This window comes from Sarcophilus harrisii, chromosome 2, assembly GCF_902635505.1.
Source record: "Sarcophilus harrisii chromosome 2, mSarHar1.11, whole genome shotgun sequence".
Taxonomy (NCBI): Eukaryota; Metazoa; Chordata; class Mammalia; order Dasyuromorphia; family Dasyuridae; genus Sarcophilus; species Sarcophilus harrisii.
In genome coordinates this window covers 388,551,496-388,579,403 of record NC_045427.1, presented here as the reverse complement: position 1 = coordinate 388,579,403, position 27,908 = coordinate 388,551,496, and the positions used below count along the sequence as shown (strand labels likewise).

Below are 27,908 nucleotides of genomic sequence, written 5' to 3'. Positions count from 1 at the left end.
AAAGTCATGCTGATAGCAAATGAAAATTCTGGGACTTAAATTCATGCCTAATGATACCATGCACAGCTATACTCTAGCTCATATATATATATATATAATAGATATATATAAAGATATATATAATAGGTATATATATATCTTTATAATTTGTAAAATAGATTATAAAAGGTCATTTGACATTGTCAACGTCTTGTAAGCTAGGTAAGGCTAAGATTATTTCCATGAATTTCTATTTTCTATTTAATTATGTCTGGAATTCCAGGTAGCTATGTGGTATGATTGATAGAACATTGGTCTAGGACCAAGAAGTTCTGAATCCAAATCTGACTTCAGAATCTTACTAGCTGTGTGACCCTGACAAGTCATTTAACCTCTCTTTGCTTCAGTTTCCTCAGCTTGGAACATGGAGTTAATAACATGGAATTAATAACAACACCTACTTTGCAGGATTGTTGTGAGGAGCAAATGAGATAATATTATTAGCACAGTACCTGGTACATAACATTAAATTTTTAGTCCCTTCCCTTCCCCCTTCTCTCATTTGCATTTACAGATGTAAAAACTTGGTCTCTAGTGTTAAGTGACATGGTCAAGGTCATTCACAGAGCTGGTAAGCAATTGAATTAGGAATCAAACCCAGAACTTCAGGACTTCAAATCTAGGGGTTTTTCCATTATTCCACAGATGCCCCTTTATTGCAATATTGACATACAATGATGACAGAGTATGTTTTTCCCCCCCAAGTAAATGATTCTTAAGATAATTTGTTTTGTTATATAATGTTACACTTGAAAGGTCTGACAGTTTCATTAGTTTCTTAGCAGAAATCCTTGGACAGTCCAGATAATAAGGAATAAAATGAAGTGTTACATAGTAGATTGGTATAAGAAGGTCATTTACATGGTTTATGTGATCCATTTCATGTATAGTAAGTTGCTTATCTCATTTGTATAATAATGAATTTGTTTACTACCCAGGAGACAGACTGATTTTGTATTTCACACAGCCTACAATTTTAGAAAATTAAGTTAATAAAAATTTTTTCTGAGATACAGTAACATCTAATAGTGAATCACAAAGAAAACCTGCCAAGTTCATGGAAATGTAGAGACATTACCTCCTACCATGTTGGCTAATTCTCAGCTTTAACAGACAGAGGTTAATAACTATTCTAGTAAAGTGCAGTGATGGCCAGGGTAAAAACATAAGGTGTTCTTGTATTTACATTTACAAATAGGGGCTTTTATTGATCAGGTCCAGTTTTTAGTGGTGTAAGTAGAGCTATCCTCGACCAGAAAAAGGTCTCTAACAAAAAGACTATATCTAGGAATGTGAGAGCCTCTGCCAAAGAAATGTCATCTATGGAGACATTTTTAAAAATAATGACAAATACATTAATTATTGCAAAGCATTTCTGCAATTGGTGCTGATGTGGGATTCATTCTTATGGAATCAATAATCTTACAGGTAAAAAATTATAGAAGTTACAAAAGCTATATCATCTTCCTTGTATTAGGATAAAAAGAAAGACTACTATGAAATGAAGTTATTATTTTAAACCTACAAAGAAGGGAAAGTATATTTAATGCCACTTTTTTGTTACTGGTGCCATGCTAAATCACTGATAAAATACAATGCACTGTAATTATTTTCATAATTATTGTACAGCTCTCTGCAACTCCATTCAACCTCATGTCACCTCATTCCTCCTACTCATCTGTGCTGGGTGATAGAGAGTACATGAGATACCCATTTCCTTTCTTTTCTCCATTTCTGGCTATGTGCAATGATTCTGTCGCTCCAGTCCTCTCTTGCTTTGGCATATGTCAGAAAGGATAAGAGGTGTTTCCTCTTGGGCAGACTTACTCTTCACATGTAAATCCAGAAGTATCATAGACTATGACCTCCTCTCCTCCCCTTCCAGATAGTTATAAATACATAGTTAAAAAGTAAAAGTATATAGGATATTAAAGTCTTTAAATTTCTTACTCATATGGGTTTTGTATTTTTTAAGTCAGTTAACACAGTAGATGTATTTCTCACTGTGTGCAAAGGGCCTCTTACTAGGTGATAATGGGTAGAATAAAGGAGGAGGAAGAGAAGGAGGAGGAGAGGAAGAAGAGGAAGAGAAAGAGGAAGAGAATAAAGAAGGAGAAGAATGAGAAGAAGAAGAAAAAGAACAAGAACAACAAGAAGAAACATTCCAACTATTAAAGGTCTTGCTTGGAACAATAAGAACAATAAAATAACAAAATGTCATTTTAGGAAAGATACCTTAGAACTTCTCTAGTTCAACACTCTCTTTTTATGATTCAGGAAATTTAGATTCAGAGAGGAAAAATGTCTTATAAAGATACTATAACTGTCTGGTGAGGAAAATTCATGATAAAGCCATGAGGATAATTATATATACATACATACATACATACATATATATGTATGTATATATATATACATATATATATATATATATATATATATATATGTAAACAGGTGTGAGTCAGCATTCTTTAGTGGATAGTGGGCCAACCTTGGTTTCATAAAGACAAGGGTTCAGGTCCTGCCTCTTTACACATATTAAGTGACAACACACAAAGCATTTAATGTCTCAGTGCTCCCAGGTAGCTCTCTAAGACTCTAAATTACAGATCAGTTATTAATCTCTATGGAAGGAAAGAGCTTACAGATCTCTTGGTGCTTCCACACCAATTAAATCGAACTTATGAACAAAATGCAACCTAACAAATTGTTTCAGTGAGAAAGTATATATGTGTGTATGGTACGTATATACTAACACACATAAGTGTATATATATATATATATATATATATGTATAATTTTGAATATTGATAAGACAATTTACAAATATTGCCACAAGTGTGATAATTCTATTAGTAATAAAAGACTAGTTGTTATAATATATATTCACTATATCATGTAATTGTACTAGTAGTGATAAGGAGGTTTTTTTTAACTAGATACTCAAAATAGTTAAATTATGCCATTTATAAGAGATTTTTAAAGTTTTGTTGTTAGAAAATGTAAAATATCACTAGATACAAAAGTTTCAGATATATCTTTCAAAAAAATGAGTCTATACTAATGTATAGCCAATTTTGAATTACATACCAACTTTGTGACCAAGGTCTTTTGTACCTAGAACATAGCTAAGTATGTATAATATAGAGTAGAAACAAATGTACATGTTAGTATGTCACATACTGTTCTCCCAAGTACATAAAAGCTGGAAGTACTTGCTTCCCCTAAATTCTGTGTTATAATCCATAATTTTCAATACAAATAAATATAGTTATTACTGAGTAATGCACATATTTTCCTAAAACACCCTGTAGTCCAAACTATATACATAAATGCTAAGGGATATAGAGTAAAGAAATATCACAGTAGCAGTACAAAGAACCAAGGCAGAATTTGTTATTTTAACTTTCCAAAGAATATGCCATAGGAAACAAAAGCAACCATAAAACACAACCAGATCCTCATTCCCTGCAGTGTAATCAATCCTCTAGAATCAAGCTTCTTAAATTGTGGTTTGTGATTCCATATGGGATTTTGTAACTGAATGTGGGGATTGTGAAATTATAATTTATTATCAGTATATGTATGATTTGTATACCTATTTAATTATCCGGAGTCACATAAAACTTTCTTAGGTGAAAAAGAGTAGCAAATGGAAAAATTTTAAGAAGTCCTATTCCAGAACAGCATCTGTGATAGAGCACATATCCTTTCTCTTGGTAGAAAGATGGGGGCAGGGTATGCAAAGATATAGTCCATACACTGTCAGTTGCGGGTACATTTTCAATCTGTTTTGTTTATATTTTTCATTGTAACAAGGAAAAGTTCATCAAAGGCATATTTTGGGAAATAAATGTGCTCTTTAAAAAAGCACCAATAAAGCATTTTACAAAATATAGCATATGGGAAAAGATCTCCACCCAAAAGACTACCACAACAACCTCTATGATTAGGAGTAGGAGTTACTCATTGGGGATCCAACTAGAACAGGACAGTTGTACCACACAGTTCCTTCCCTTTCTCCCTCCCTCCATTTTTTCTTTCTTTTCTCCCTCCCTCCCTCCCTCCCTCTGTCACTCTTTCCCTCCCTTTCTTCCCTTCCTTTCATTCCTTCCTTCCTTCCTAGATTATTATTATTTTTTGGACTAGGTAAAAGAAGTTAATCTGTGCCTCGTCTCTTACCTAGTCTTAATCACTGAATGTGCTTTGCTTCAATAAAACTGACAGCAAGGAAAGATCTTTACTTAAAAAGGACAAAGTCTCCCACAGCATCCAGTGTCATAAAAAGAATGTTCCAGATTCTCCAGAGGAGAAAGTAAGCCTAGTAATTTTGCACAGCTTTCCCATGCTTAAACTCCAATTCACTTGCTTGTCATATTATAACCTACTTGATAGCATGGTCCCCTTAAAATATGCTATTTCCTGTTTAAAGATCTATTCAAGAAAAATGACCCTCTTCAAGAAAAAACCTTCTATTTCCACAATGTATTGTACATATTTTGCAACATAACAATCTTTTCTTAGAGATTGTTTTCTTAGAAAACTGTCATTTTAAGAAGATGGTAATATAGTGAGGAGTGCATTGATTTGGAATCAGAAGACTAAGCTACAGATTCCAACTCTGCTACTGACTAGCTATGGAAGTTTGAGTGTCTGAACATTAGTCTTCCTATCTATAAAATGGGAAAAAGTAACACCTACTTAAGGTTGCTAGGAGGAAAAAATAACATGGTACATGGGAAAGCACTTTCTATATTATAAAATGAATACAAATTATAAGAGGATTTATACACACCAAGTTCTTCCTACACAATTAAGTAAGGACATGCACATTTTTTGGCCTCAAAAAATACTTCTTTCTGGAATAACTTACTTAGGATCTGTCACATCTAGTAAAAATTATATTTGGAATATTCCAGCTGATGAATCTCTTTGGTCTTCCCTATGTTCTATCTTTCCTATAAAGAAATGAAGATGCAAAGGAATGACTAATGCCCTAACTTACTGTACATTCTGAGAACAATCCTCCCACATGGAATCTATTAATTTGCTAGTTCATATAAAAATATCATTGCTATTTACAGTATATCTGTAAATTCATTTTTGATACTGACTATAGCTAAATTGTATTTAATAAAGAAGACACTAATAATCATTAAACATGTTATAGATTTATTTTTGTAAGGCTTCGGTATTCTCCTTTCCAAAGTTAGTTGTAAAAATAAAAGTGCATTGCCTTCAATATAGAAGGCATTTAAAATAGTAGATTTGTCAAGTTGAATTGAATTGAATTTATTGAAGTAATTTTGCCTTTCTAAATTAGGAAATTGGTGGATTCTCTCAGAATCAATGTATGATTTGATAATACTTTGAAATAATTTATATTAAAAGCCAGTGATCACTAAGAGTCAGTGAGGGCTTCCCCTTAAATACTCATCTCAATTTAATCTAATTTCCCTTTTGAACTGGTCACTATACTGAAAGTAATGGAGAATGGTATGCCCTTGGTGTATCTGATTTCCAGCAAGGCATTTAACAATGTCTTTCTTGATACTATGGAAAAGATAGGAAAAAATGGTTTTCCCAAAAATGCATAAATGATTGAACCTACATGGTGGTCTGACAAGAACATGAAATTTGGATGAAGCTGTCTGGTTTCAACTAGCTCCCAGATCTTTTGCCTCTGACATTTATTAGCTATGTGACTGTGAGGAAGTTATTCATTAAGTTTTGATACTCATCCTGGAGTGGAGATACCTGAATTAGAAAGTAAATATGTCAATTTTCACCTAAGTCTCTTATATTTAGTTGGCCTCAGAAGCCCAAAACATATTCCCTTTCATCTAGCTATCCACCAAACACTAGGGTTTACTTGACTAGTCATCTTGACATCTTCCCTGTTACCAAAAGCACACCTACCCCCTATCTTTATCTCTCTTGCTTTTCATCTTTTGCTTAGGATCAATTTTATTATTTATAAAGTGAAGATAATAATACTTGTAACTGTAGGACTGTGAAGAAACAACATTGTAAATATCAAAGTACTATAGAAATGCTACTACCATTGCTGTGATATTTAACATTCTCCTTTATGTATGTGTTACTTTGCAGTTATAAAGCAGTTACTTACTGCATTATAAATTCCTCAAAGGCAAAATCCCCCTATACTTCTCCTCCTTGTTCAGCATCTCCATGGCACATAAGAATTGTTTATTATATCCTATTGATATGTATATTTAGTGATTAACTGACTGATTTTAAGTCATACTCATTTCCTTGGACAAAATAGAAATACACACACACACACACACACACACACACACAATGCAAAGCTGCCTTCCAATATAAAATTTCTCCTTTTCAAAAATATTATTCATTGGTCAGTAGTTGAGTCAATAGGAGCTAACTTTAACCCACATGTGGGAAAAAAAGATATTGTTCTTTGTGTTGTACATAGTAAATTTCATTTGTTTCACAGAAAATGAATTTCCCTCTACATTATGCTATTAAACAAGAGGATAGAACAAGAAATAGATTTCCCATGCATGCCTGAAACAGTAGCACCACTAATGACTCTGTGTAGAATGCAAGTACAGCTTCTCTGTGACTGAAATTGCAAAACAGTTTAGCTACTCAGGACCAATTTGCAATCAGAATATCAAGCCATATTATAAGAAAGTGTCAGTTCTTGTGCAGTCTTGATGAGATAAGATTGAATGCACAGGCCAGTTTATCATATTATCTTGGCTTCACTGGCTTAAAACAGGCAGACCAAATATATGAGGGGAAAGGGCTCCTTTCTGAATAAGTTTGCTATTAAAGAAGAGCTAAACAGAACTGCTGATCTTTTCTTTTATCCTAATAACAATAAATACAGTAATAGCCCAATAATTTTTTCCAAAATTATGTTTGAAGATATTGACTATATTTTTTATTATAATTTCTCTAATTATAATCATTCCATAATCATTTAGAAGATATTCTTCTTATTAAAATTTTGTCTAATTTAGTAGAAATATATTCAGGACATTTCAATCATTATATACCATCTCAGACATCAATGCTTTTTTTTTTGTCTTTTCTGTTTATAATAATAAATATTGTGAAGTTTAAAAATTGGAAAGTGTTAGTCTACAAGGTTCTAGTAGGCTTCAAAAATTGCTGTTGGAATGATTCATGAAGTATAAAAATACCTTCATCTATAAATATCTCTGGCCAAAGTACAGTGAGTTATTAAATTCCTTATTTGCCAATTTGTATGAGTGTTTGGAAATGGTAGGGGCTACTGGAAAATAGATGATAAAATGTAGTTCCCTCCTCTCAGTAGGGCTAGGGACAAGATGCTAACAGATGAAGAAGGTATCCCTCTTAGATAAACTCACTGTTTTGGTTCACATTGCTCAGCATTTTTTTTCTTCTTCTATATTTCCAGGGAGGGTTTAATGTATATTTGCAATTGAATATGATATAAAAAAGGTACCAATAAACATTTCATAATACTTTGTGCTACTCCCAAATTTAAATCTTTAGATACAAATAATGGTTAGTTTAGTCTACACAAATACAAGTTATTGCCCAGCATGTCTTCCTCAAATTATAGGCATGTCCACTATTACTGACTTAACTGGTAATTGATAACTACATAAAAACCAGTGAGCCAGGGGATAACTCTAATAAATTAATGATTCTCTACATGGATAACTTATAGCTCAAAACAGTGTCAGGCCCCTACTATGCTTAATAGAGGATTTATGGTAAAATACAGGTTAGACATATAAAATAAGAAAAAGTGAAAATTGTGCAAGTGGCATCTGTGAAAAGATTTCCTCTCACTAATGAGATCAAAAAGTATTCAGAGTATCAAAGTCCTACTAGAGGACTGCTAAAAACTTGAAGGAACCTTTGACATCATCCAGTCTAGTCCCCTTACATTGAACATGAAGATAATGAGGCCAAAAGTAATTATGACTAGCATATAATCACACAGGTAGTAAATAGCATATAAAAATAATTGATTACACTTATTATCTATAGGCAAAATATTCAGTTCCAACTGACATTTGGATGTTTCTTCCAGTGATGTAAATAACAAGTTTTCCATGCCTGCTATTTTATCCATATCTTCCCATAAATATTCCACAAGGGGCATATTCAGTGTTCTAGAAACCTTCCTCTATCTGTCTTGATATCATGAGAACACCAGAGGGGGTAAGCTGTCCACCCTCCTGTCATCTTGAATCCTCACCATTTGACCAGCTAACCTTTTACTTTGATCATACCTCTCCCTAAAATTCTGAATCTCTTCTTTCCCAGACTGATTCCTTTGTGAAGTCAAACTAGACCATCTTTGACCTCAATTCTGATCTGGCCTTTGAATTCTTACCTGTGCCTTAGACAAATTGAGACCTGGGAAAGATCTTAATTTAAAAAGATATCCCATTATATTCAGGGCCATTTCCAATTATCCTGACCTATGTCTTGCCACTGGACTCTGATGACTCTGGAGGAGAGAAGGAGGCTGATATCTTTGCACAGTTCTGCCTCACTTAAATCCAATTCACTTGCAAGTCAACACATCACCATCCTGATGTCATTGGTCCTCCTAAAGAAGGAAGGACAAACAATTATCCCCTCTTCCTGAATGCCTTTAAGATATTAATTTTTTTTAAAAAAAAGTTTGTATCACAATAATGACATAGAAAAATTAATGACATTTTTAAAAAATGAGTACATTAGTAAGAAGAATGAAGTTGAGGATAGGAAATTGAGGAAAGGAAATTCTCCCTCTCTCCTTAGCAGATACTATGCTTTTCATGATAAAACATATTTATTCAACAAACATTTCTTTTATGCCAGTAGGAGACAGGGCATGCAGAGCATAGGAAAAGGTATAAGAAATCTAAAAAGCTTACAGTCTATTTGGTTAGACAATATACAAATGTAAAAATATAACTAATTTATTTTTTTTAAACAAAGGTTTATGACAAATTCTAAGATAAGGATATGGAGTTTAAAGGACAGAGGAACAAGATGAGACTAGCTAATCCTTAAAAGAAAAACAAAGTTTGATTAAATAGGATGTCTTTGTAAATAACTATTATTACAATTGAAGAAACATAGATTTTACTGGGCTCAATACATCTTTGCCACATACATATGTGTACACACGTACAAAAAAGAATATACACAGTATATATAAATTCCTCTGAATGACTATTAAAGCTTTTCGCAACTTTCCCTCTCCTGCCTCTATATGATCCAAACAAATTGGCTATGCTCCTCTCATGTGAGACTCGATCATTTTACCCCTTTTCAATTTCTCATGCCTATAATTGCCCCCCTTCTTACCTAGATCTTCTGACTTCCCTGCCTACCTTCAAGACTCAGTTCAAATACCATTTCTGCAAAAACTCTTTTCCAATGACTTAATTCCACCCCCTACCTTGCTAGTGATTTCTCTCTAAGATGACCTCTAATTCATTAAAATGTGTGCGTTGACAGCAACAAGACTATATGATGATCAATTCTGATGGACATGGCTCTCTTCAAGAATGAGATGATTCAAAACAGTTTCAATTGTTCAGTGATGAAGAAAGCCTAATACACTCAGAGAGAGGACTGTGGAAACTGAGTGTGGACCACAACATAGCATTTTCACTCTTTCTGTTGATGTTTGCTTGCATTTTGTTTTCTTTCTCATTTTTTTCCTTTTTGACCCAATTTTTCTTGTACAGCAAGATTAACTGTATAAATATGTATACATATATAGAGTTTAACAAATATTTTAACATATTTAACATGTTTTGAACTACCTGCCATCTAGGGGAAGGGGTGGGAGGAAGAAGGGAAAAATTTGGAACAGAAAGTTTTGCAAGGATTAATGTTGAAAAATCACCCATACATATGTTTTGTAAATAAAAAGCTTTAATAGAGTTAAAAAAATAAATAAATAAAATGTGTGTGTGTACCCATGTGTGTGAAAGAGAGACAGAAACGGAGACAAACAGAGACATAAAGACAGAGAGAGACAAAAGACAGGACAATAGGGAACCAGAGACACAAAGAGAAACAGAGAGACAGAGAAAGAGAAAGACCCAGAGAGACATAGATGGGGAGAAAAAGACAAAGACAGAGATAGAGAAAGAGCCAAAGAAAAAGACAGAGACACAAAGAGAGACATAGACACAGAGAGAAAGACAGAGAGAAACAGAGAGAGAATACATAGGTAGATAAGTAGCATTTACATATCATTTAAAGGTTTGCATGTGTTATCTCATTAGATTCTCACAATAGCCTTAGGTAATAGGTACTACCATTCTTACTATTTTACAAATGAGGAAAGTAAAACTAAAGTAATTTCAATGGGGCCAGGGCAAAGGCAAGATGGCAGAGAGTAGACATGTCCTATCTGACCTCCTCCAATCTTCCATCAAATCAATAGCAGATTAAGCCCCTGAACTAGTTTTGGATTGATAGCACCCACAGATATTTGGATTTCAACAATTTTCCAGAAGAAGATATTTTGGAAGAACTTCAGAAAGGGGGAGAGGATGCTGGGCCCAGTCCATAGCACAATAAGCCTGGGGTAAGAAGCTGAGGCTGGGAGCCAGGGCAATGTGGTGGAATCTATAGCAAGGCTCTTAGGCTACTCTGTCCTAGTTATAAGTCAGTGGATCAGCAGATTAGCTGTAAATAAATACAAAAGGCTAATTATGAGCCCTTGAATCCCAGAATGCAGGACCTGGCCATGTCTACTCAGTACTAGAAGTCAGTTAGCAATACCAACCCCAGGACAAACTAGAGGAATTGCTACTCCTTTGCCTTAAGAGAAGACCTCAACCTTTTAAAAAAAAGTGAGCAAAAAAGCAAAAATCACTCTGACCATAGACAGCTTTTATGGAGAAAGAGAAGAACAGATCTCATACCCTGAGAATTCTAAATGTAAATCAGCTCCAGATGAAGTCCCAAAGGGTGATATGAGTTGGTCCCCATTTCACAAGGCTCTCTGGGAAGAATTCAAAAGGGATCTTAAAAGAGAGTTAGAAGAAAAATGGGGAAAGGAAATGAGATTTTTGCAAGAGGGTTTGGAAAAGGAAAAACAGAAATTATCTGGAGAAAACTTAAAAATAGATTTTAAACCAGTTATACATTTAGAGTCAAGCTAAAAAACTTGAGCAGAATCTATTATGCTTCAGCTAAGGTAAAATAAATAAAACATAGGAAGCAATCCTGATCTCAGATCAAGCAAAAACAAAAGTAGATCTAATTAAAAGAGATAAGGAAAGAAACTACATCTTACTTAAAGGAATTAGAAATAATGAAGTAATATCAATGCTAAACATGTATGCACCAAGTGGTATAGCATAAAAATTCCTAGAGAAGAATTTAAGAGAGCTGCAAAAAGAATAGACAGCAAAACTACATTAGTAAGGGAATCTCAACCTTGCTCTCTCAGAACTAGAACAAAAACTGAAAATCTATTAGGGCATAAAGACCTCAAAATCAAACACAGAAAAGCAGAAATATTTTTTCTCAGCTCATGATGCAATAAAAATTACATTCAATAAAAGGCCAGGGGAAAATAGACCAAAAAGTAATTGGAAATGAAACAATCTCATCCTAAAGAATGAGTGGGTGAAACAACAAATCATAGACATAATCAATATTTTCATCCAAGAGAATGACAACAATGAGAAAACATACCAAAATTTGTAGGATGCAGCCAAAGCAGTTATTAGGGGAAATTTTATATCTCTAGATGCTACTTGCATAAAACAGAGAAAGAGAAGATCAATGAATTGGGCTTACAACTAAAAAAGCTAAAAAAAAAAAAAGAGCAAATTAAAAACCCCCAATTAAATATAAATATGAAATTCTGAATATAAAAGGGGAGATTAATAAAATTGAAAGTAAGAAAACCATTGAATTAATGAATAAAACTAAGAGTTGCTTTTATGTAAAACCACAAAATAGATAAATCTTTAGTTAATTTGATTAGAAAAAGGAAAGAAGAAAATCAAATTGCTAGTCTCAAAAATGAAAAGGAAGAACTTTCCACCAATGAAGAAGAAATTAGTGCAATAATTAGGAGTTTTTTGTCCAATTACATGTCAATAAATTTGATAACCTAAATAAAATTGAGGGAAACCTACAAAAATATAGATTGCCCAGATTAACAGAAGAGGAAATAAATTACTTAAATAGTCCCATTATAGAAAAAGAAATAGAAATTATTAATCAATTCCGTAAGAAGAAATCTCCAGAGCCAGATGCATTTACATGTGAATTCTACTAACACTTAAAGAAAATTAATTTCAATACTATGCAAAAGCTCATTGAGTGAAATAAGCAGAACCAAGAGATCATTGTACATGGCAACAACAAAATTATATGATGATCAATTCTAATGGATGTAGCTCTTTTCAACAATGAGATGATTGAGGGTAGTTCCAATGATCTTATGATGAAGAAAGCCATCTACACCCAGAGAGAGGACTGTGGAAATGGAGTGTGGATCACAACATAGCATTTTCACTGTTGTTGTTTGCTTGAATTTTATTTTCTTTCTCATTTTTTTTTCCTTTTTGATTTGATTTTTCCTGTGCAACAAGATAATTGTATAAACATGTATGCATATATGATTTAATATAAATTTTGACCATGTTTAACATATATTGGATTACTTGCTATCTAGGGGAAAGGATGGAGGAGGGGGATTAGAACACAAAGTTTTGCAAGGGTTAATGTTGAAAAATTATCCATGCACATTTTTTAAAATAAAAAACTTTAATAAAAAAAGAACAGGAAAAAAAAAGAATTTAAGTTATAGTAGAGGGGGATTCCAAAGCAGGATCTGAATTCAGATCTTCGTGAATCTAAATCCAGTGTTCTTACTCACATGTATAAATATGTATACATATATTCATAAGCTACTAATGTAGAACTTTAATGAATGTACATACATATAAAGTTTCTTAAAAGCATATATTATATATATATGTGCATACATATACACATGTACATATAAATAATGATGGTGAGGATAATGATATAATTGAGACTGTTAAGGAAGTAGGTACTTAGGTTCAACATTTGAAGTTCATAGGATCTTAACTTTAGAGTTGGAATAAACTGCAAGTGGCCATCTAATTCAACGTCTTCGTTTCATAGAAGAGAAAACAGACTCAGAAAGTTAGACATATTTGCCTAAGGCCTCACAGGTGCTAAGTATCAAGGTGAAATTTCAACCCATGTCTTTTTCCTTGAGAATCTTTCTGCTATGTCATAGTTTCCAATTTCATGGATAGGGATGGGGAACTATAGACAAGAAAATAGACAAAATTATCTTTGTTCTTCAAAGGAAATTTTTACCTGTAAAATAAGATTATTTGATCAATTGAGATCTGGAAGTGGCCTTAAAATCATCTAGTCCTTTTTTTTTTTTTTTTTTTTTAAAGAAATATGACCACAAAGATGAATTAAAGGAGTCCATAGGAGAACAAGAATTTGAACCCAAATCCTCTAAGTTCAGTATTTTTTCTATGACATCAGGTGGCCTCCCTTATTAAATGCCTTCTTTTTACATCTCCAGATCTCATGATCTATATCTTGCAACTGGACCCAGATGACCACAGAGAGGAAAGGGAGGCTGGTGACTTTGCACAGTCCTCCCCTACTAAGTCCCCATTCACTCACATCTCATGGAATCACCTTTCTGATGTCATAGGGTCCTCTTTGAGAATGAAGGACAAACAACAATATGGACATTACCATTGCACTTGGAGGATTTCGGTTAAAATACAACTCAGAATTGTCCAATTGACATCACTTGAAATCAATATGTAAAATTCTCTTCCCCTTGCTTGGTTATTTCAATGGTATTAAAGACTACTTAAAAGCACTCTGGGAATTCAGAAGTATCCATTCTTATTCTCAAGCTTGCAAAATAGCATTCTAGATTTCTTATCTGTAGACAGTTGGCTAGAAACTGCCTGTACTACATTAGCAGGAAGCGAGGGAAGACAAGTCCATACCCTTCAAGGGTCTTGAAAGCTCCACCACAAGCATCCTGGGCTGTCAGTCAGCATCAGGTCACCCAGCAGGACATAAGCACCAGTTAAAACCATCAGTAGTTGGCTTGATGCTGAGTGACACTCAGCCAGCCAGGAACCCTGGTGGGAAAAAAGAAAGAAAGAAAAGTGGTCTTCTCCATTATATATTTATATATTGAAATCTATTTTCTGAAGCTCTATTTTTAGCCCTTTAAAATAAGTTATTAATACCTTTTGTTCTTAATATGACTTTTATTTCCAGAAATATCTCTTTTACCTCCCTTGCAACAAAGATGTAAAAAGAAATAGAGAGGAAAAAGTTTAGAAAAGCAACACATCTGATAACATATACAATTTTCCACACCCATAGTTCACCTGTGCAAAGGATGAAGAAAAGAATTTTTTTTTAAATCTCTTCCTTGGGCTCATCATAGGATATCATAGTTATAAAATATTCTATTTTATTTTGAATTTTCTTTCTAATTATGCTGTTAGAGTTGTGATTATTGTTTTCCTGGATTAGCTTATTTCACATTGTATCAATTCACTTAAACTTCTCATATTTCCTTGAATTCATTATGGTCATCATTTTTATGGCACAGTAATACTCTATTACATTCATCTACTATAACTTGTTTGGTCTTTCTTGAACTGATAGCCATCTCCCTATTTTCAGTTCTTTGCCACTACAAATAGTGTAAATATTCTCATAGATCGATACAGAGATATATTCAAAACAAGTCATTTATTAAGTGCCTATTATGTGCCAAGAACCATAATAAGTTCTGAGAATACGATAAAAGTAGTCCCTGATCTATATGTATATGTATATGTATATGTATTTGTATACATATACATGTGTATGTATATACATACATGTGTCATGTACATATATCTATATGATTTTTCTATCTGACCTTCTTGGGAAATCCATGGGATTTTTATCAGGTCTGTGTGCAAGAATTTTATAGTAGTTATATGTTATATAGTTGGACCCTGAGTAGAAGGTTGATTTAGAAGGCTCTACTCATGTTCAAGATAATTCATCATTTGAAGGCATAAATTCAATACTTTAAGGATATGTGATTACATGGTGGGGATTCCTTCTTTTCTAATGCAAAACACAACTTCCCTAAATCTTAGAATATCTGTGTGAGTTTCTAGATCAAAAAATAAAATTATCATCTGGAAATCAACATGATAATATGTCTCTTTGAACTTAGCTAGGCAATTGGCCTGCAACCCATTACTGTTTGTATTCAAGGTTTTTCCAGATAGGTAAGTGACAAGGACTTATAGATATTTGACATAATCCTTAGAATCACAAAAGTCACCTTTATACCAAGATGAAACAATCAGCACAAGACTCTTGTGAAGTATATATTTTATATCACTTTGGGGAAAAAAATTATACCAGGTATCTTTGTTCAGGGAGGGTCATTATATTTTTTCCCCTAGGGATTGTGGTTAAAGAATCATCTTTCAGATGATAAATTATTCTAGTCAAATCCACTCATGAAAACCACTAGAGAGGGGAGATGTATACTGCATCATACCAGTGAATTAGTCTATCTTCTAAAGTGTATTTAAATTATACTTTGACATTTTCTCTGAGAGATTTCTTTTGTTAAATCTACAGTATTGATCATATAGAAAATTTGTTTCCTTGTAATTACTGATACAAACATCAGATTGGGAATTAGATTTTTGTTCCTTCTATAATATCAGCTGAGTTTGTCTAGTTGTCTACCGTCTAATCAGAAGTATGTACCCATTACTTGCCCCTACTGATTCTCAATAATCCTTTTATTTTTTTCTGTTGCAAGACTAAAAAGTTAACATTCCATAATTTTCCAAATGATTTTTGCAAGCTAGGGAGAGCTTCAGCCACAAATATATCATGGAAAAATCCCAAATCCATTAAAAGATAATCCATTTCTCTGTAATTTCAAAGGGAAGTGAAAAACAATAGTATAATAACAGCATTCCTTTCTAAAAACCTATGAGACAGCACCTGCTGGGATAGATCAAATGTAATATTTCATTTTTACTGCACACCTCTATAGTAGCATTAAAACAGTCCTTTCCAACATGATGTATTATCAGTAGGAAAGGAAGTAAAGAGAAGAGTTGCAAAATTTCTGAATCTAATATAATAAAAAAAGGCATTTGAAATTTGCCTTTCATTTTTTCTTATCTGAGGACATAAGGAATCCCCTGACATAGGATCATAAGACCTAGAGATGGAAGAGACCTTAGAGACATCCTCATATGGTCCCAAGCTCCCAGTTTCACCATTCTTTTTTTTCTTCTCAAATATGACAAAAGAACAATGCCAGATATAGAGAGTCAAAATTTTGCCCTCTGGTCAAAATTTTTACATCATTCAATGGAAACTCTTTAAAGATTTAGCATGGAATGTGGTTCCAAGTTTGGTGTTTCCATAAAACTGTTTGAAACATGAGTCATCACACACACACACATATACACATGCACATATACACATACTCTTCTATAGGAGGGAAGAAGCAAAGATACAATGTGGCACCCAATAAGCAAAGAAAAGCAGAAAGTTAAGGAGTATAATCAATGCATCTTTTGCCTGGCATAGATTTTTCTCCACTACTGATGCTATCAAAATAGTCACCAGGGGCAAAAGTGAGTCTTGGCAGAAAAAGCATAAGAACCATTAACTCAGACATGCGTAAATGGGAACTTGGCCCAAATAGACTGCATTTAAGGTATAAAACGAAATGAGTTTGCCATATCATGATGCTACTTCTTTGGTTAAATATATTGGATTTAACTTCCAAGTGGCCATGACACAAACAAAAGTCAGCAAATGAAGGCCTTATACCTAGCTCTGACATAAAACCACTGGAGAATATTGAGCAAATTGTTTCACCACTTTGGATTTCAGTTTTTTCATCTCTAAAATTAAGTGAATGGGCTAGATCATTTCTATATCTTTTTCAGTCTCCAAGTTTCAATCTTTCTGGCTCAAAGACAAGGACTCTAAACTCCCCACCCCAATTTGTTTGCTTTCGTAATCAACACACTTTTTTTTTTAAATAATCATTAATATAGTAGGAAAAGCACTGGACTTGAAAAACAAGGAGGACTGGGTTTGAATGTTATATATCATTACTATATTTAACTACTGCCACTTCTTGTGTAACTTTGAGCTAGTTATTTTATCCTTGTGGATCTCAGTTTCCTCATCTGTAAAATGAAATGACTGAACTAGATGATCTCAAAGGTTTCACTTAGTTCTAACTCTTCTCATTGTATTGGTGGTTAAAAATTATATAGATAGCAATAGATAAAGGACATAAACAATCAGTTTTCAAAGAAAACAACTATCTAAAATGTTGCTGTGATATCATATCCTTCAGACTAATAAAGATTAAAAAATAGTAAATTGGTAAATGTTGGAGAGATTGGGAAGGGGGAATTATACTAGTGTACTGTTGGTGGGGCTGTGAAACGGTCAAGCTATTCGGAGAAAACATTTTGTAACAATGTTCAGAAAGTTCCTCAATGTTGAATACTCTGATTTTACTAGAACACTGCTAGGCCAAAGAAATCAAAGAAGACAAATGATCTTTGTATCCAAAAAACATTTATAGTAGCTTTTTTATGGGAGTCAAAAATCAGAAACTAAGAAGGTGTCCCACTGGGAGATAATTAAACAAATTGTAGTACTTGAATATAATAGAATATGATTATACTGTACAAAATAATAAAATGCAACAGAATGCTGCAGAGGAAATTAAGAAAATTTCTATGAAATAAAACTGAATGAAAAGAGCAAAACTAGAACAATTTATACAATGATAGTGAAAATATAAAGGAAAAATAACTTTGATAAACTTCTGAACTACAATTAATGCATAGTCTGGAAATCTGAATATGAAACTTCTCTCTGACAAAAAGCAGAAAGAGTCAAACATTTTCACACATGGCTAATATGGGAATATATATATTTTCTTTCTTTCTTTCTTTTTTTTTTTTTTTTTTTTTTGGCTGAGGCATTGAGGTTAAGTGACTTGCCCAGGGTCAGAAAGCTAGGAAGTGTTAAGTGTCTAAGACCAGATATGAAGTCAGGTTCTCTTGATTTCAGGGCTGGTGCTCTATCCATTGTGCCACCTAACTGTCCCTAATATGGGAATATATATATTTTTAAAAATATTTATTTTTCTTTTGTTATTGCATCATTGAAGTGGACAGTGGAAGAACAGTTTGCAAGTCCATGTAAAAAATACATTTATATTTTAAAAAGAAAATAATATGGAGAGAAGGTAAAACAAGATTAAAATGCATGTGCTATGATTAATGATTAAGCTAATAACTGGGTACAAATTTTTTAATGAAAATAATGCACACAAAACAAAGATGAACTTTTCCAAAAGCAGAAATGATTCTAAAGTTTTCTGGTATTTGGGTTTATAAAGAACAGCAAAATGGCCATCAGTTATTAGGTGACCTTGCTAATGAGAACAAGATCACAACCAAGGGCAAAATCACAAGGAAGAATGGGATTGTCTTTATAGTTACAAATGGTAATCCTCTATCCCATCCCGATTAACTCCTCTTGTAAATACACACTCCTCTGGAGAAAGGAATGAATGAAGATGACTCAACACAAATTCATCCCCACCTACTGGAAAACCAATATCAATTAAAGTTCAAAATGTATTCAAGATACTTTCCAGGTTGTTGCCAACCTTTCTTTTTAGGCTTCTCAAAAAGTCCTTATCTTTTTACTTCCTTCTACACACATCTATGTGACAATCTACCTTTTTTATTCTCTCCTTCCCTATACTTGCCCTGTACTCTCTCTACTTCCCTGCCAGCTGAATTCCCATTTCATTTTAAAGCCCAGTTTAAGGAACACTTTCTCCATAAGACTGTTCCTGTTAAGTCTTCCATAAGACTGGTCATACGAATGACCTTTCTTCTAGTCTTCACATAATATTTTGCTCTATACCATTCTAATGTACTTATCATGGAATATTATATATTAAAATTATTTTTGTTTGCTCCATAACACCCTACTTGACTATAATAGCATGAGAGAAAAAGTATAAATGAAGAAAGTATTTCTTAGCTGAAATGTATATCTCTCAGCACTATTAACACAGAACTCTGTACATAGCAAACACCAAATAAATAATTATACATAGTAGTTGCTTAATATTCATTTACTGGAATTGAATTTGCTAAAAATAATAAATGTTGTAAACAAGACAGTTCCTAAAGAATATGAATAACTCAGATAACACCAAGGAGATTCAGTCCCAGGACAATTCATTTTATATATTTGTCTAACTTTCAACCTTATTTTCCCACTTTTGAATAAAGGTGAAAACAGGTTCAAATGAAATTCAGAAATAGCTATTCATTAATTTATAATTCCTTCAACAAATGTGTATTAAGTACTAGCTCTATTCAAAATATCTGAGGGTTGAGTGGACCCTGCTTTCAAAGAACTTGCAAAATAATAGGAGAGAAAGAAACATAAAAATAAATCCATACTCTCTCTTGACTTTGAAAATAAGATTCTGAATTTGTCACATGATTAGATAGAACTGTTGATCAGTTTACTTGACTATAAAATGAAGATAATCATAGGATCTAAAGCTTAAAGGAATGCTGGTCCTAATTTTAAATATGAAGGAACCAAGATCTCATGGAAGATTGTACATTTAAGTTTGCAGGGACAAAGCTACTCTTTTAGCCAAATTCTATACCTCCAGTATTCTATTACACTGGAGTAGAAGACTTTTTAAGTATCTTTCATCTCTAAGGTTTTAGGAGTCTCTCTATATAAGAAGTTCTTAAATTTATATTTAGTGCTGAAAGGGACCTTAAAGATCAACTACTGGAAATGCCTAAATTTACAAATAACTGACAAAGACTTGTCCAAGGTCATACAACTAGTTAGTGAAAATTGATGTTTGAACTCAAACTTCATTTGAAATTCAGGACTCTCTACTATACCATGCTTCCTTTCTAAATAACAAAGCATAATGAGTATATAGCTTAGAATTCTTGGTTATCACTTTAAGCACCATTAACATGTAGTATTTTAGAAATTCTCGGAGAGTAACTGAATATTTCCATCTAAAAAGTTTTTATATTCCCCTAATGCTCAACTTTCACCCTTCAATTTTAGGTACTTAAATCCCTTTTAGTGACTTCTTCTTCTACATCCTTGATACCTTCATAACTCCAATGCAGATTAACATTTTAGATTACTTTCTTTCAAGATTGTGCCCTTAAGCTAACTTCAGAGGATAATGTGATAAATTCTTGCTAAGGCATTCACCTTTTATCTCTATCCAAGGTGGTTTAAATTTAATAATAAGCAAGCATTTTATATCCAAAGGACTAAATCTCTAATGATGAAATGTTCTACACTGTTACAAGCTAATGAGAATGATATTTTAGGAACAAGTGTCCTTGTTAATACTTATCTCAAATTGCCCAATACTGTCTTCTCAGTAGGCCAGTCCTTCCTGTCTCTGCCCATCCACCCAGTTCTTTAGCACTAAACAGGGCTGACTTTCATGAAGAAAATGTCCCATTTTTCTTTTCTATGGCTTCTCCTTGGTGAGTAGTTGCTTTCACTTTTTGATAATGATTTACAAAGCCTCTTTGAATGCAGAGAAGGTGCTACATTAAGAAGTTTCTGTTGCCTTGTCAGCACTGATTATAATGTTTCCAAAGGATCATTTACAATATACTGCACCAATGATCTGTGTCTTAATATCTCCATAATATTGACACCATGTGATAAAGATCGACGTGTTAACAACTCCATAGTGCAATGCAAGGAGTCCAGCATTGGAGACTATATTTGGGCTGAGCAAGCGTTGAGTCATTTAGTCATACACTAAAGCACCCCAAGAGTAGAAAGATCCCAAGGTGATTTTTTTTAAATCAAACACACAGAGTTGTTCAGCAATATAGGGGAGTTTTGGCTGATCCATAGCTTTGCCTAGGACTCAAGACCATAAATTCTCACCAGGATGCTTTAGAAATGACGAAAATTATCAATGAACGTACCCATTTCTCAAAATCTGCCTGAAATCCAACACTGAATGGCTTGAGAGGTTTGGATATGATAACTTTAAGTAATCTCACTGGGAAAAAAAGGTTGGTGTTTCAGGAAGTCACAAAACCTTATTAACACACTTGGAAAGTCATCCTTCTGTCTATTTCCCTGTCATCTAAAATTTGTCCCATCAGCAAATTCTCAAGTACAACTCAAACTGTCTCAGTTTAAGTTCAAATTTGGTAATTTATAGAAGATGGCACAAGGAACATTTTAAATATTTACCAACTTCCAACCTTTTGCATTAGAACATTCCTTTTAAGTTAGTAGCACTGAACTAAACTTCAGAGTCTAGACTAGTAATGAAAGAACAAGCATATGCCTATAACATTGAGAAAATTATTTTAAATTTTTGAATGTTAGTGTTTTCAGTGGGACACTGAGGGTATCAAAGTAGGGAATAAATTTAAAAAAAACTATTGTGCTTCTGAAATTCTTAATTTTGCAAATTTTAGAGTTGAGAGATGTGTTTCTTTCACTGTCTAACTAATGGGTTGCAATATGTAACACTGGAGGTGGTATCCATGAGAACCAAGATCATCTAATGATAGAGAAAGATAAACATCATCTATTTGCAAGACAATATAATGCAATGAAAATGGATGGCTTTAGAGTCAAATAAATTGAATTTATATCTAGTTGCCATAACTTTGCACAAATTATTGGACCTTTCTAAATCTATTTCCTAATCTGTAAAATGGGGACAATAAAATCTATAGCACTTATCTCAAAGAGTTGTAATGAGGTTCAAATGAGATAATGTATATAAAGTATTTTGCAAATCTTCCATGCAAATGTCAACTATTATTATTAATCACATTACCACTTTCAAATCAAAACACTCCTAATCATCTTTTAAATAACGACTCACTATAACATATTCAAGCACTATTATTCTAATTTATCTACAACTACTATGACTATCTTTCTATATTTTATAGCTCTTTGGGTACACATTTACCTACAATTTAAGATTTCCGGTTTTTTGACTTTCAACTTACCCCCCTTCTGAAATTCAAAAGGCTACATCAGATAATTTTGAATTAAAATCATTTAAACTGAACAAGACGTCCTCTAATTCTCAGTTGGTTTAATGTGTTATTTTTTAAATTGTAAAATGTCTGTTATGTGCAGTGTATTATGTTATGTCTTCATAAAATCATAAATTTAGAGCAGGACAGGGATGTAGAAGTGGTCAATCCAGTGCCTTCATTTTAAATGAGAAAATGAAGACCCTGTGAGATGAAATAACTTGCTCAAGGTCATATAGGTAGCGAGTTACAGAGTTGAGATCTCTGCAACTTTGATTTTGTACCATTTCTATTATATCACACTACCTTTAGTTATTTAATAATGGGGCAAGGGGAGAAAGGATGATGGGACACAGAGGAGGGTGTCACACACACACACAAAAAAAATAACCATAGAACAAATAGAATATGATGAGCAAATAAGAGAAATAGAAAAAAATCCTATGTAAAGCCCAAGGAGGAAAATACCATTTCTGATTTTGGAAAGGTCAAAGAGGGAACAGTTCCTAGTTGAGAAAATATTTGAACTTTAAAGGATAGAGAGAATTACACCAGAAAGAGGAATATATCACTCATTTCAATTCAATCTAAAATATTTAATTAGAGGATCAAGGGAAGAAAGGAGGAAAGGAAATAGGGAGAGAGAAAAAAGGAGGAAAGAAAAATCGGGGAGAAAAGCATGAATAAAGGGAAAAGAGAAGAAGTGAGGGAAGAAAGAATGAAAAAAAGAAGGGAGGAAAGAAGTAAAAAGATGAAGGAAGGAGGAAAGAAGGAGAGGGAAGGAAAAAAGAGGAAGGAGATAGAGAGGGAGAGAAGAAGTGGAAGGGAAAGAGAGTGAAGGAAGGGGAGGGAAGGAAGAAAGGAAGGACAAAAGGGAGGGAGGGAGGGAAGGAGAAAGGAAAGAAAGAAGGAAGGGAGGAAGGAAGGAAGATGAGAAAGAGAGAGAGAGAAACCAGAATAAGCAAAAACATCTCAAAACAAAGTTAACAAACGATGCTTCTGATCAATTTTACATCATCATTGAAAAAAAAATAGGCTTTTACCATAGAAACTGCAATGAAAGTCTAATGTGTAAAAGATATAACTGTTTTGAATACTAGCAATTCCTGCCTTCATGTTGCACATTCTCGAATGATAGCAAGACAAAAAAAATAACATAAATAATCCAACAGCAGCTTTTCAGAGGTACCCAGAGCTCAATTACTATCTATAAGTAAAAGGTCAAGGTTAAAAGCAACACAGTCTCAGAAAATAAATTTGGATCTCCAAAGAAATGATGGGAAAACAGGAGACTAAATAAGAAGTCTGACAACTTTAATCACTTTCCAATAAAATGAAATGAGAAGATATCTGAGATGCTGCAAAGCACATTAAATTTAAGCAGACTACTTGTGAAATTCTGGAGTGAAAGAGGGTTGCTTCTTTTTTATCTGAAGAACATATCATTCAAATATTATGGAAGACCTAGGAGGACAATTATTAATCATATTTTCTTTAGTCAGTCAGATCCATGAGGGTCACCTGCTACTACTTATCTGAGATTCCACTAATATAGGAAGGCTCTGCTTAAAGTAGCTTTTGACACAACTGTCTGCTAACCTGCCTCTCAGTGACACTTTGGTCAATGATTTGTACAAATAGGAACACTAAGGCTGTTAAGAAGCACTTTATGCTTTTTGAATGCTTTTGATCTTGCCAGGGCAGAAAGCAAATAGTTTAACAAGTTCCTACATGATTTCTGTGCAACTCACTTCTCAAATAACAGTCAACAGATATCCTAATCCATAAATGCTCAAATCCAGGCTATAAACTTAAACTTGTAAACCTGGGGTGACTTTCTACTCTGGCTTGTTAACTCTTATAATTATAAACCATCTTATCAGAAGGCAAAGCTGCAACAGTTGTATGATGAAAAGGACAGAAAATAAAGAGAAACAATGATGCCCTCAAGTAGAGGGATCCTCATGACATCCCCAACCAATATCTGCCTTGCTCTAGGATCCATTGGCTACTAGAGCTGAATGAATGATGATTTCTGTCCTCCCCTCTCTGGTCCTTTGCTTTTAAAGTGCAACTTCACAGAATATACTTTTAAAGAAGAGGGGTTCTCTGAAGCCTGCTTAAAATGTAGTTGTTTGGAAACATCTAACAACTAATTATAAAAAATAATTTATAAAACCCTTAAAATATTTCCTAATAATCAGCTATGTGAGAAAAATGTGCAGATATAACTTATCCACATATTACAGATTTAAACTGAGGCTCACAGAAGTGACATAATTTGTCCAAGCTCACATATGAAGATGTGAGATACCAGAGCTCCTTTCTAACCCACATCTCTAATCCAAGTTTAGTGTTCTTTCCACTCTATGAAGGAAGTTCAGCTGGATAGGGAAATTAGAACAAATCAAGAGGGAAAAAAATTCCTATAACTATATCATGTGTACACTTTACTATATTGTACTGAGATGCCAACAACCTAGCTCATTAACCTGTGCACTGTGCAAGACACAGTGGGTGCTTGATAAATGTTTGTTGAGTGAATGTCTGAATGGATGAATCAATCAGTCAGTGGAAAACATATTTACCTGATAAGCATTCATTCAGGAGTTCATCGAAAAGGAATGTTCCTGTCTCTATGTGGATTTACCAAGAGCTAAACTTTCAATTTATGTTTTAGCCAATGAATTCCAGTCCTAAAGTGAGGTAATTCCAGCCTATTTCACTACTGCCTAGTGAAACAAACAGTAGCAGTTACTAGCCTCATTAGGAACAGGGTCTGTGTCCACTTCTTTAGAGCCCATTTTACACAATTTTTTAAAAAATCACACAAATTCTGTCTTTATCTTAATCTCTCTCTCTCTCCCTTCCCAATCTCTCGCTTTCCTTTTGACACACAATTCACGGCTCCTAAATCTCTCTGCTCCTCCGCTCCTACCAGTGACCAGATCCCGCCGGTCCCTTTGCCAAGAAGACGGCAACAGCGGCCACGTTTCCCAATGAATTCGTGAGCCCCATGCTAATACCGCGGACTAACTCGCAGTCAAAGGACCAACAACATTCGAATATTAGACTGGAACCTAAGCCTTGGAATCTTTTTCAATGGAGGATGGAATTGGGAACAGCTCTGAAATTGAGAGGGACTGGAGGAAAGGGAAAGTAGGGCTTGGGAGGATAGAATTAAAGAAAAGCAGGAGGAAAAAACGGATTGGAGAACAAGAGTGACAGTTCCGCGCATTTCGGTGTCTCTCGTTACTTTCCTACGGCTGCGATCTATTATCTCCTCCTGGTAGAAATCACTATGCACAAATTACAGAAGGAGGAATTCTGAGAAGTCGGCGATGTATCCATAATCAAGCTAATTAACGCTGGAGCAGCACTTGAATTCATAGCTCTCAGCACTACACTCAGTTGTTGACTAGGAGAGTCAGCCAGCTCTGAAAGAAATCGAAGGTTCTCGTCTGTTTTTCCAGCTGCTTTCACTTTCTGTCCCAACCTTAGAGAAGTAAAACTTAATCTCTCAGCAAACTCTATCTGTTCAGGCAACCAACTTGAGCCATCCTCCCACACAAATCACACACAAACACACACACGTAAGGATCGAGATTTGAAGCGAAGGGGAGGGGTAGGGGGCTAGCACTAACCATTGCTGGGTGAAAAGAAAGAAGGAAGGGACAAGACAGGAATTCCCATTAGTTTTGCTAAGATTTAGCTCTTAGCTTAGTTTCAGGCCTTTAGGTTCTGGAAGGCTGGGATCCTGGGTCAACCGGAAGGGCTAGTGCCTGTCTTCCCGAGGGAAGTAGCAGCTTGCCCACTCCAGCTAGGGACCAGCCAAGTCCGCAGCATCCTTTCTGAATGGCGCCTCAATTGCCTTGAAGTTCAGTCACATCCTCTATTAGCGACACAAAGAGGGCCTCAACAGAGAGTTCACTTGTTTCCCCAAAGAGACATCAAGGCAACTGTATTTGGATGGCATTCGTGCGCTCACACAAACATCATACACACGCATACACATACATGTATACATAGAGTCAGACGGGCTAATAAAATCATAGTAAGAAGAGAAGTGAATTTCCTTACCCCATGTTTAGAGATATCATACCCCAGAGCAGTAGCAGCAAAAAAAAGCCCGTGGGGGGGTTAGAGACAGGATTCCCTCCCCCGCGCCCAATCACAAAAAGACTGGGTCCAGCAGTCACCTGTTGGATGCTCAGAGTCCTCACCAAGCTCTGTCCAGCTGCAGCGCCACGGTCTATCCTATCCTCTTCAAATCCTAAACTGTCACTGATATCTCCGTTTCTCCCTGCCAGGTCTTGGATTTTTTAGAGTTGCCAGCTCAGGGATGTGTCTTCTATTCCTGTAGCTGAATAATTTCACGCGCGTATCTTCTTGCCGCTCCGGTCTCTCCCCAGTGCACACACACACACACACACACACACACACACACACGCGCGCGCGCGCGCTCTACTGTTAATATTCAAGCTGCTCAACGCTCCTTTAATGAAGTGCACGCGGCCTCCTCCCGCGCCCTAGCAGTCATTACTGTCGATCTCTAAGCGCTTACATTCTGCACCTGCTAACCTACGGACAATTTGCAATGTGTGAACAGCTTGCCCATACGCCCCTGCTTCAAGATTCAGTGAAGGGAAGCCGTGCACTGTGTGCCCTACTCTCTTGACTCCCCATTTATCCCAGATACCTGCCTCGGAACTGGGATGCCAGGGGGGAGGGGGACAACTCTTGGGAATCAAGCCAGTGGCTGGGTTTGGTGGAGCTGGAGCTCCGCGAGACTGCCGGTCACATAGAGAAAACCACAACTTCCCCAGTGATCCGAACCTAAGAGCCGGGCCGAGCCTCAGGTCCCCTTCCCAAGAAAGGGGCAAATCGACAACTTCAGAGAGACCGTGCCCGCGCTAAAGTGGGGAACTGGGCGCGGCGACGAGCTACTCACCCCTTGGTCTGGGCGCCGGCCGGAGCCGCCCCCTCGCGGGACTGAAGGGCGAGCAGCAAGTGCAGCAGAAGGACTGTATGGGTCTCTCTGTGTATATCTGTGTATTAATTTTGCTCCCCCTCCGTCTTCTCCCGGCTCCGCGGGAGCTAAGCGCTCCAACTCCAGCCTCTCAGTGCAGGCAATCCCATGAGGGGAGAGGCAGCGAGCGCGCAGCCCGGCCGGGAGTACATCCCTCCTTTGGACGAGTCAGCGAAGCCACAGAATGGGGGGAGGAGGAGGAGAGAGGAGGAGGGAAGAAGGGGCTGGAAATGAAGTTGGGTGGGAAGCGGGGCGGAGGGAGGGGGTGACCGACCCCAGCAGCACCAACTCTCCTTGGACTTTAAGCACCCGGCTGCAGGCACCAACGCTCTTTTCCTCTGGCTCTGGCTGCGGCTCCGGCTCCCAAGCCCTCCCGGAGCTTCTAGCCGTGGGCTGGCGATCCGGCCGCCCCCTGAATCCAGGCCCCAGACGGAGGGAGCAGCCGGACGCCTTGACAGCTGCGGGGAAACCTCTGTCCGCTCCCGCCGGCCGCCGCCTACCCAGAGCGCCGCTGCATTGTGCTTTCCGGCAGGCAGGCAGGCAGGCAGGCAGGGAGGGAGAGAAGGAGGGAGGGAAGGAGAAGAGAAGGCGGGGAAGGAGGGCGGGGGCCGGAGAGCGGGGTTTTCTCCTTTTGCTCC

The 27,908-nt window shown here is 35.5% G+C and overlaps 1 protein-coding gene across 1 annotated transcript in view; it reads right to left on the bottom strand.

The window, feature by feature from the left end:
* Positions 1 to 27,447, bottom strand: part of SGCD (sarcoglycan delta) — a 1,334,163-nt gene extending 1,306,716 nt beyond the window's left edge. The window contains exon 1 of the mRNA XM_031949414.1: positions 27,193 to 27,447. The gene's annotated coding sequence lies outside the window, so the exon portion shown is untranslated. The remainder of the gene's footprint in view (positions 1 to 27,192) is intronic.
* Between the last annotated feature and the right edge of the window lie 461 nt (positions 27,448 to 27,908).